This window comes from Oncorhynchus mykiss, chromosome 19, assembly GCF_057628025.1.
Source record: "Oncorhynchus mykiss isolate SJ-2025 chromosome 19, ASM5762802v1, whole genome shotgun sequence".
Classification (NCBI taxonomy): domain Eukaryota; kingdom Metazoa; phylum Chordata; class Actinopteri; order Salmoniformes; family Salmonidae; genus Oncorhynchus; species Oncorhynchus mykiss.
In genome coordinates, this window is record NC_143040.1 from 3,342,501 (window position 1) to 3,352,500 (window position 10,000).

The window sequence follows — 10,000 nt, forward strand, 5'->3', positions numbered from 1 at the left end:
TTTCAGGTCTCTCCAGAGATGTTCCATCAGGCTCTGTCAGGTTGGATGGGGAGCGTCGCTGTGCAGCTATTTTCAGGTCTCTCCAGAGATGTTCCATCAGGCTCTGGCTGATGTCAAGGACATTTAGAGACTTGTCCCGAAGCCACTCCTGCGTTGTCTCGGACGTGTGCTTAGGGTCGTTGTCCTGTTGAAAGGGGAACCTTTGCCCCAGTCCGAAGTCCTGAGCACTCTGGAGCAGGTTTTCATCAAGGATCTCTCTGTACTTTGCTCTGTTCATCTTTCCCTCGATCCCGACTAGTCTCTCAGTCCCTTTCGCTGAAAAACATCCCTAAATCATGATGCTGCCACCACCATGCTTCACTGTATTGATGGTGCCAGGTGTCCTCCAGACGTGAGGCTTGGTTTCATCAGACCAGAGAATCTTGTTTCTCATGGTCTGAGAGTCTTTTAGGTGCCTTTTGGTAAACTCCAACCGGTCTGTCATGTACCTTTTACTGAGGAGTGGCTTCTGTCTGGCCACTCTACCATAAAGGCCTGGTTGGTGGAGGGCTGCAGAGATGGTTGTCCTTCTGGAAGGTTCTCCCATCTCCACAGAGGAACTCTGGAGCTCTGTCAGTGTGACCATCGGGTTCTTGGTCACCTTCCTGAACAAGGTCCTTCTACACCGATTGCTCAGTTTGGTGTCTTGGTGTTTGATTCTTGGTGGGTCCAAACTTCTTCCAATAAGTTATAACAATAAACTAGCCTTCAGTTAAAGAACTAATACAATAAACTAGCCTTCAGTTAAAGAACTAATACAATAAATTAGCCTTCAGTTAAAGGGCTATAACAATAAATTAGCCTTCAGTTAAGGGGCTATAACAATAAATTAGCCTTCAGTTAAAGGGCTATAACAATAAATTTGCCTTCAGTTAAAGGGCTATAACAATAAATTAGCCTTCAGTTAAGGGGCTATAACAATAAATTAGCCTTCAGTTAAAGGGCTATAACAATAAATTAGCCTTCAGTTAAAGAACTAATACAATAAACTAGCCTTCAGTTAAAGGGCTATAACAATAAATTTGCCTTCAGTTAAAGGGTTATAACAATAAACTAGCCTTCAGTTAAAGAACTAATACAATAAACTAGCCTTCAGTTAAAGGGCTATAACAATAAATTAGCCTTCAGTTAAAGAACTAATACAATAAACTAGCCTTCAGTTAAAGGGCTATAACAATAAATTAGCCTTCAGTTAAAGGGCTATAACAATAAATTAGCCTTCAGTTAAAGAACTAATACAATAAACTAGCCTTCAGTTAAAGGGCTATAACAATAAATTAGCCTTCAGTTAAAGGGCTATAACAATAAATTTGCCTTCAGTTAAAGGGCTATAGCAATAAATTAGCCTTCAGTTAAAGAACTAATACAATAAACTAGCCTTCAGTTAAAGGGCTATAACAATAAATTAGCCTTCAGTTAAAGAACTAATACAATAAACTAGCCTTCAGTTAAAGGGCTATAACAATAAATGTGCCTTCAGTTAAAGGGCTATAACAATAAATGTGCCTTCAGTTAAAGAACTAATACAATAAACTAGCCTTCAGTTAAAGGGCTATAACAATAAATTTGCCTTCAGTTAAAGGGCTATAACAATAAATTAGCCTTCAGTTAAATAACTAATACAATAAACTAGCCTTCAGTTAAAGGGCTATAACAATAAATGTGCCTTCAGTTAAAGGGCTATAACAATAAATTAGCCTTCAGTTAAGGGGCTATAACAATAAATTAGCCTTCAGTTAAAGGGCTATAACAATAAATTAGCCTTCAGTTAAAGAACTAATACAATAAACTAGCCTTCAGTTAAAGGGCTATAACAATAAATTAGCCTTCAGTTAATGGGCTATAACAATAAATTAGCCTTCAGTTAAAGAACTAATACAATAAACTAGCCTTCAGTTAAAGGGCTATAACAATAAATTAGCCTTCAGTTAAAGGGCTATAACAATAAATTAGCCTTCAGTTAAAGAACTAATACAATAAACTAGCCTTCAGTTAAAGGGCTATAACAATAAATTAGCCTTCAGTTAAAGGGCTATAACAATAAATTAGCCTTCAGTTAAAGAACTAATACAATAAACTAGCCTTCAGTTAAAGGGCTAAACCAATGAACTAGGCTTATTGTTTTTGCCCTATAAAAACCCAATCTTCCCATGTCATTTATTTATCCTATGGATTCTGGCCCAATCAGAACTGTTGTTTCTTAGGCTATACTTGATTAGCCTATCACAGCCCTACAGTCATTACCAGGGCTGAGTTTTGAATGTTCAACATTGGTTTTCTGAAGTTGTAGGCTATTTGCTTATGAGATTGCCTTTTACAGAAACCTAATTTGAGATGACTTATCTGAGCATGTATCTGAGCACGTCTGTATTGTCTTCCGTATTCCAACATGGAATGTAGAAGTCAGGTTCTAATGAGGAGGGCTGTGAATAATGGGTTCTAACGGCTCTGCTGAGCCACTTCTTCTGTGGTTTCTGTAATGTTGTGTTCCGTATTCCAACATGGAATGTAGAAGTCAGGTTCTAATGAGGAGGGCTGTGAATAATGGGTTCTAACGGCTCTGCTGAGTCACTTCTTCTGTGGTTTCTGTAATATTGTGTTCCGTATTCCACCATGGAATGTAGAAGTCAGGTTCTAATGAGGAGGGCTGTGAATAATGGGTTCCAACGGTTCTGCTGAGTCACTTCTTCTGTGGTTTCTGTAATGTTGTGTTCCGTATTCCAACATGGAATGTAGAAGTCAGGTTCTAATGAGGAGGGCTGTGAATAATGGGTTCTAACGGCTCTGCTGAGTCACTTCTTCTGTGGTTTCTGTAATATTGTGTTCCGTATTCCACCATGGAATGTAGAAGTCAGGTTCTAATGAGGAGGGCTGTGAATAATGGGTTCTAACGGTTCTGCTGAGCCACTTCTTCTGTGGTTTCTGTAATGTTGTGTTCCGTATTCCAACATGGAATGTAGAAGTCAGGTTCTAATGAGGAGGGCTGTGAATAATGGGTTCTAACGGCTCTGCTGAGTCACTTCTTCTGTGGTTTCTGTAATATTGTGTTCCGTATTCCACCATGGAATGTAGAAGTCAGGTTCTAATGAGGAGGGCTGTGAATAATGGGTTCTAACGGCTCTGCTGAGTCACTTCTTCTGTGGTTTCTGTAATGTTGTGTTCCGTATTCCACCATGGAATGTAGAAGTCAGGTTCTAATGAGGAGGGCTGTGAATAATGGGTTCTAACGGCTCTGCTGAGCCACTTCTTCTGTGGTTTCTGTTAGGAGAGAAATGCCATGGCAGTGAATCACCTTTCACTCTTTCCTTTGTATACAGAGTTACTACAACAACAACAACAACAACAATATTCACTCTCCACTCCTCCTCTTCTCTCCTCCTCTTCTCTCCTCCTCTTCTCTCCTCCTCTTCCTCATCTCTTTTCCTTTGTATGCAGAGTTACTACAACAACAACAACAATATTCACTCTCTACTCCTCCTCTCTACTCCTCCTCTTCTCTCCTCCTCTCCTCTCCTCCTCTTCCTCATCTCTTTTCCTTTGTATGCAGAGTTACTACAACAACAACAATATTAACTCTCTACCCCTCCTCTTCTATCCTCCTCTTCTCTCCTCCTCTTCTCTCCTCCTCTTCCTCATCTCTTTTCCTTTGTATGCAGAGTTACTACAACAACAACAACAATATTCACTCTCTACTCCTCCTCTCTACTCCTCCTCTTCTCTCCTCCTCTCCTCTCCTCCTCTTCCTCATCTCTTTTCCTTTGTATGCAGAGTTACTACAACAACAACAATATTCACTCTCTACTCCTCCTCTTCTATCCTCCTCTTCTCTCCTCCTCTTCTCTCCTCCTCTTCCTCATCTCTTTTCCTTTGTATGCAGAGTTACTACAACAACAACAACAATATTCACTCTCTACTCCTCCTCTCTACTCCTCCTCTCTACTCCTCCTCTTCTCTCCTCCTCTCCTCTCCTCCTCTTCCTCATCTCTTTTCCTTTGTATGCAGAGTTACTACAACAACAACAACAATATTCACTCTCTACTCCTCCTCTCTACTCCTCCTCTTCTCTCCTCCTCTTCTCTCCTCCTCTTCCTCATCTCTTTTCCTTTGTATGCAGAGTTACTACAACAACAACAACAACATTCACTCTCTACTCCTCCTCTTCTCTCCTCCTCTTCTCTCCTCCTCTTCCTCGTCTCTTTTCCTTTGTATGCAGAGTTACTACAACAACAACAACAATATTCACTCTCTACTCCTCCTCTCTACTCCTCCTCTTCTCTCCTCCTCTTCCTCGTCTCTTTTCCTTTGTATGCAGAGTTACTACAACAACAACAACAATATTCACTCTCTACTTCTCCTCTTCTCTCCTCCTCTTCTCTCCTCCTCTTCCTCATCTCTTTTCCTTTGTATGCAGAGTTACTACAACAACAACAACAATATTCACTCTCTACTCCTCCTCTTCTCTCCTCCTCTTCTCTCCTCCTCTTCTCTCCTCCTCTTCCTCATCTCTTTTCCTTTGTATGCAGAGTTACTACAACAACAACAACAATATTCACTCTCTACTCCTCCTCTCTACTCCTCCTCTCTACTCCTCCTCTTCTCTCCTCCTCTCCTCTCCTCCTCTTCCTCATCTCTTTTCCTTTGTATGCAGAGTTACTACAACAACAACAACAACAATATTCACTCTCTACTCCTCCTCTCTACTCCTCCTCTTCTCTCCTCCTCTTCTCTCCTCCTCTTCCTCATCTCTTTTCCTTTGTATGCAGAGTTACTACAACAACAACAACAATATTCACTCTCTACTCCTCCTCTTCTCTCCTCCTCTTCTCTCCTCCTCTTCTCTCCTCCTCTTCCTCATCTCTTTTCCTTTGTATGCAGAGTTACAACAACAACAACAATATTCACTCTCTACTCCTCCTCTCTACTCCTCCTCTCTACTCCTCCTCTTCTCTCCTCCTCTTCTCTCCTCCTCTTCCTCATCTCTTTTCCTTTGTATGCAGAGTTACTACAACAACAACAACAATATTCACTCTCTACTCCTCCTCTCTACTCCTCCTCTCTACTCCTCCTCTTCTCTCCTCCTCTTCTCTCCTCCTCTTCCTCATCTCTTTTCCTTTGTATGCAGAGTTACTACAACAACAACAACAATATTCACTCTCTACTCCTCCTCTCTACTCCTCCTCTCTACTCCTCCTCTTCACTCCTCCTCTTCTCTCCTCCTCTTCTCTCCTCCTCTTCTCTCCTCCTCTTCCTCGTCTCTTTTCCTTTGTATGCAGAGTTACTACAACAACAACAATATTCACTCTCTACTCCTCCTCTCTACTCCTCCTCTCTACTCCTCCTCTTCTCTCCTCCTCTTCTCTCCTCCTCTTCTCTCCTCCTCTTCTCTCCTCCTCTTCTCTCCTCCTCTTCCTCATCTCTTTTCCTTTGTATGCAGAGTTACTACAACAACAACAACAATATTCACTCTCTACTCCTCCTCTCTACTCCTCCTCTCTACTCCTCCTCTCTACTCCTCCTCTTCACTCCTCCTCTTCTCTCCTCCTCTTCACTCCTCCTCTTCTCTCCTCCTCTTCTCTCCTCCTCTTCTCTCCTCCTCTTCCTCGTCTCTTTTCCTTTGTATGCAGAGTTACTACAACAACAACAACAATATTCACTCTCTACTCCTCCTCTCTACTCCTCCTCTTCTCTCCTCCTCTTCTCTCCTCCTCTTCCTCATCTCTTTTCCTTTGTATGCAGAGTTACTACAACAACAACAATATTCACTCTCTACTCCTCCTCTTCTCTCCTCCTCTTCTCTCCTCCTCTTCTCTCCTCCTCTTCCTCATCTCTTTTCCTTTGTATGCAGAGTTACTACAACAACAACAACAATATTCACTCTCTACTCCTCCTCTCTACTCCTCCTCTCTACTCCTCCTCTTCTCTCCTCCTCTTCTCTCCTCCTCTTCTCTCCTCCTCTTCCTCATCTCTTTTCCTTTGTATACAGAGTTACTACAACAACAACAACAATATTAACTCTCTACTCCTCCTCTCCACTCCTCCTCTTCTCTCCTCCTCTTCTCTCCTCCTCTTCTCTCCTCCTCTTCTCTCCTCCTCTTCTCTCCTCCTCTTCCTCATCTCTTTTCCTTTGTATGCAGAGTTACTACAACAACAACAACAATATTCACTCTCTACTCCTCCTCTTCTCTCCTCCTCTTCTCTCCTCCTCTTCTCTCCTCCTCTTCCTCATCTCTTTTCCTTTGTATGCAGAGTTACTACAACAACAACAACAATATTCACTCTCTACTCCTCCTCTCTACTCCTCCTCTTCTCTCCTCCTCTTCCTCGTCTCTTTTCCTTTGTATGCAGAGTTACTACAACAACAACAACAATATTCACTCTCTACTCCTCCTCTTCTCTCCTCCTCTTCCTCGTCTCTTTTCCTTTGTATGCAGAGTTACTACAACAACAACAACAATATTCACTCTCTACTCCTCCTCTCTACTCCTCCTCTTCTCTCCTCCTCTTCTCTCCTCCTCTTCTCTCCTCCTCTTCCTCGTCTCTTTTCCTTTGTATGCAGAGTTACTACAACAACAACAACAATATTCACTCTCTACTCCTCCTCTCTACTCCTCCTCTTCTCTCCTCCTCTTCTCTCCTCCTCTTCCTCGTCTCTTTTCCTTTGTATGCAGAGTTACTACAACAACAACAACAATATTCACTCTCTACTCCTCCTCTTCTCTCCTCCTCTTCTCTCCTCCTCTTCCTCATCTCTTTTCCTTTGTATGCAGAGTTACTACAACAACAACAACAATATTCACTCTCTACTCCTCCTCTTCTCTCCTCCTCTCTACTCCTCCTCTTCTCTCCTCCTCTCCTCTCCTCCTCTTCCTCATCTCTTTTCCTTTGTATGCAGAGTTACTACAACAACAACAACAATATTCACTCTCTACTCCTCCTCTCCACTCCTCCTCTTCTCTCCTCCTCTTCTCTCCTCCTCTTCTCTCCTCCTCTCCTCTCCTCCTCTTCCTCGTCTCTTTTCCTTTGTATGCAGAGTTACTACAACAACAACAACAATATTCACTCTCTACTCCTCCTCTTCTCTCCTCCTCTCTACTCCTCCTCTTCTCTCCTCCTCTTCTCTCCTCCTCTTCCTCATCTCTTTTCCTTTGTATGCAGAGTTACTACAACAACAACAACAATATTCACTCTCTACTCCTCCTCTCTACTCCTCCTCTTCTCTCCTCCTCTTCTCTCCTCCTCTTCTCTCCTCCTCTTCTCTCCTCCTCTTCTCTCCTCCTCTTCTCTCCTCCTCTTCTCTCCTCCTCTTCTCTTCTCCTCTTCTCTCCTCCTCTTCTCTCCTCCTCTTCCTCATCTCTTTTCCTTTGTATGCAGAGTTACTACAACAACAACAATATTAACTCTCTACTCCTCCTCTCTACTCCTCCTCTTCTCTCCTCCTCTTCTCTCCTCCTCTTCTCTCCTCCTCTTCCTCATCTCTTTTCCTTTGTATACAGAGTTACTACAACAACAACAACAATATTCACTCTCTACTCCTCCTCTTCTCTCCTCCTCTTCTCTCCTCCTCTTCCTCGTCTCTTTTCCTTTGTATGCAGAGTTACTACAACAACAACAACAATATTCACTCTCTACTCCTCCTCTCTACTCCTCCTCTTCTCTCCTCCTCTTCTCTCCTCCTCTTCTCTCCTCCTCTCCTCTCCTCCTCTTCCTCATCTCTTTTCCTTTGTATGCAGAGTTACTACAACAACAACAACAATATTCACTCTCTACTCCTCCTCTCTACTCCTCCTCTTCTCTCCTCCTCTTCCTCATCTCTTTTCCTTTGTATGCAGAGTTACTACAACAACAACAACAATATTCACTCTCTACTCCTCCTCTCTACTCCTCCTCTTCTCTCCTCCTCTTCTCTCCTCCTCTTCTCTCCTCCTCTTCTCTCCTCCTCTTCCTCATCTCTTTTCCTTTGTATGCAGAGTTACTACAACAACAACAACAATATTCACTCTCTACTCCTCCTCTTCTCTCCTCCTCTCTACTCCTCCTCTCTACTCCTCCTCTTCTCTCCTCCTCTTCCTCGTCTCTTTTCCTTTGTATGCAGAGTTACTACAACAACAACAACAATATTCACTCTCTACTCCTCCTCTTCTCTCCTCCTCTTCTCTCCTCCTCTTCTCTCCTCCTCTTCTCTCCTCCTCTCTACTCCTCCTCTCCACTCCTCCTCTTCTCTCCTCCTCTTCTATCCTCCTCTTCTCTCCTCCTCTTCTCTCCTCCTCTTCCTCATCTCTTTTCCTTTGTATGCAGAGTTACTACAACAACAACAACAACATTCACTCTCTACTCCTCCTCTTCTCTCCTCTCTTCTCTCCTCCTCTTCTCTCCTCCTCTTCCTCATCTCTTTTCCTTTGTATGCAGAGTTACTACAACAACAACAACAATATTCACTCTCTACTCCTCCTCTTCTCTCCTCCTCTCTACTCCTCCTCTTCTATCCTCCTCTTCTCTCCTCCTCTCCTCTCCTCCTCTTCCTCATCTCTTTTCCTTTGTATGCAGAGTTACTACAACAACAACAACAATATTCACTCTCTACTCCTCCTCTCTACTCCTCCTCTTCTCTCCTCCTCTTCTCTCCTCCTCTTCTCTCCTCCTCTTCTCTCCTCCTCTTCTCTCCTCCTCTTCCTCATCTCTTTTCCTTTGTATGCAGAGTTACTACAACAACAACAACAATATTCACTCTCTACTCCTCCTCTTCTCTCCTCCTCTTCCTCGTCTCTTTTCCTTTGTATGCAGAGTTACTACAACAACAACAACAATATTCACTCTCTACTCCTCCTCTCTACTCCTCCTCTTCTCTCCTCCTCTTCTCTCCTCCTCTTCCTCATCTCTTTTCCTTTGTATGCAGAGTTACTACAACAACAACAATATTCACTCTCTACTCCTCCTCTCCACTCCTCCTCTTCTCTCCTCCTCTCCTCTCCTCCTCTTCTCTCCTCCTCTTCTCTCCTCCTCTTCTCTCCTCCTCTTCCTCATCTCTTTTCCTTTGTATGCAGAGTTACTACAACAACAACAATATTCACTCTCTACTCCTCCTCTCCACTCCTCCTCTTCTCTCCTCCTCTTCACTCCTCCTCTTCTCTCCTCCTCTTCTCTCCTCCTCTTCTCTCCTCCTCTTCCTCATCTCTTTTCCTTTGTATGCAGAGTTACTACAACAACAACAACAATATTCACTCTCTACTCCTCCTCTCTACTCCTCCTCTTCTCTCCTCCTCTTCCTCATCTCTTTTCCTTTGTATGCAGAGTTACTACAACAACAACAACAATATTCACTCTCTACTCCTCCTCTTCTCTCCTCCTCTTCTCTCCTCCTCTCTACTCCTCCTCTTCTCTCCTCCTCTTCCTCATCTCTTTTCCTTTGTATGCAGAGTTACTACAACAACAATATTCACTCTCTACTCCTCCTCTCTACTCCTCCTCTTCTCTCCTCCTCTTCCTCGTCTCTTTTCCTTTGTATGCAGAGTTACTACAACAACAACAACAATATTCACTCTCTACTCCTCCTCTCTACTCCTCCTCTTCTCTCCTCCTCTTCTCTCCTCCTCTTCCTCGTCTCTTTTCCTTTGTATGCAGAGTTACTACAACAACAACAACAATATTCACTCTCTACTCCTCCTCTTCTCTCCTCCTCTCTACTCCTCCTCTTCTCTCCTCCTCTCCTCTCCTCCTCTTCCTCATCTCTTTTCCTTTGTATGCAGAGTTACTACAACAACAACAACAATATTCACTCTCTACTCCTCCTCTTCTCTCCTCCTCTTCTCTCCTCCTCTTCTCTCCTCCTCTTCTCTCCTCCTCTTCTCTCCTCCTCTTCTCTCCTCCTCTTCCTCATCTCTTTTCCTTTGTATGCAGAGTTACTACAACAACAACAACAATATTCACTCTCTACTCCTCCTCTCTACTCCTCCTCTTCTCTCCT

At 43.1% G+C, this 10,000-nt stretch overlaps 1 protein-coding gene across 1 annotated transcript in view; it reads left to right on the plus strand.

Annotated features, from left to right (window-relative positions):
• Positions 1-10,000, plus strand: part of LOC110511317 (serine protease HTRA3) — a 29,897-nt gene that overhangs the window by 1,621 nt on the left and 18,276 nt on the right.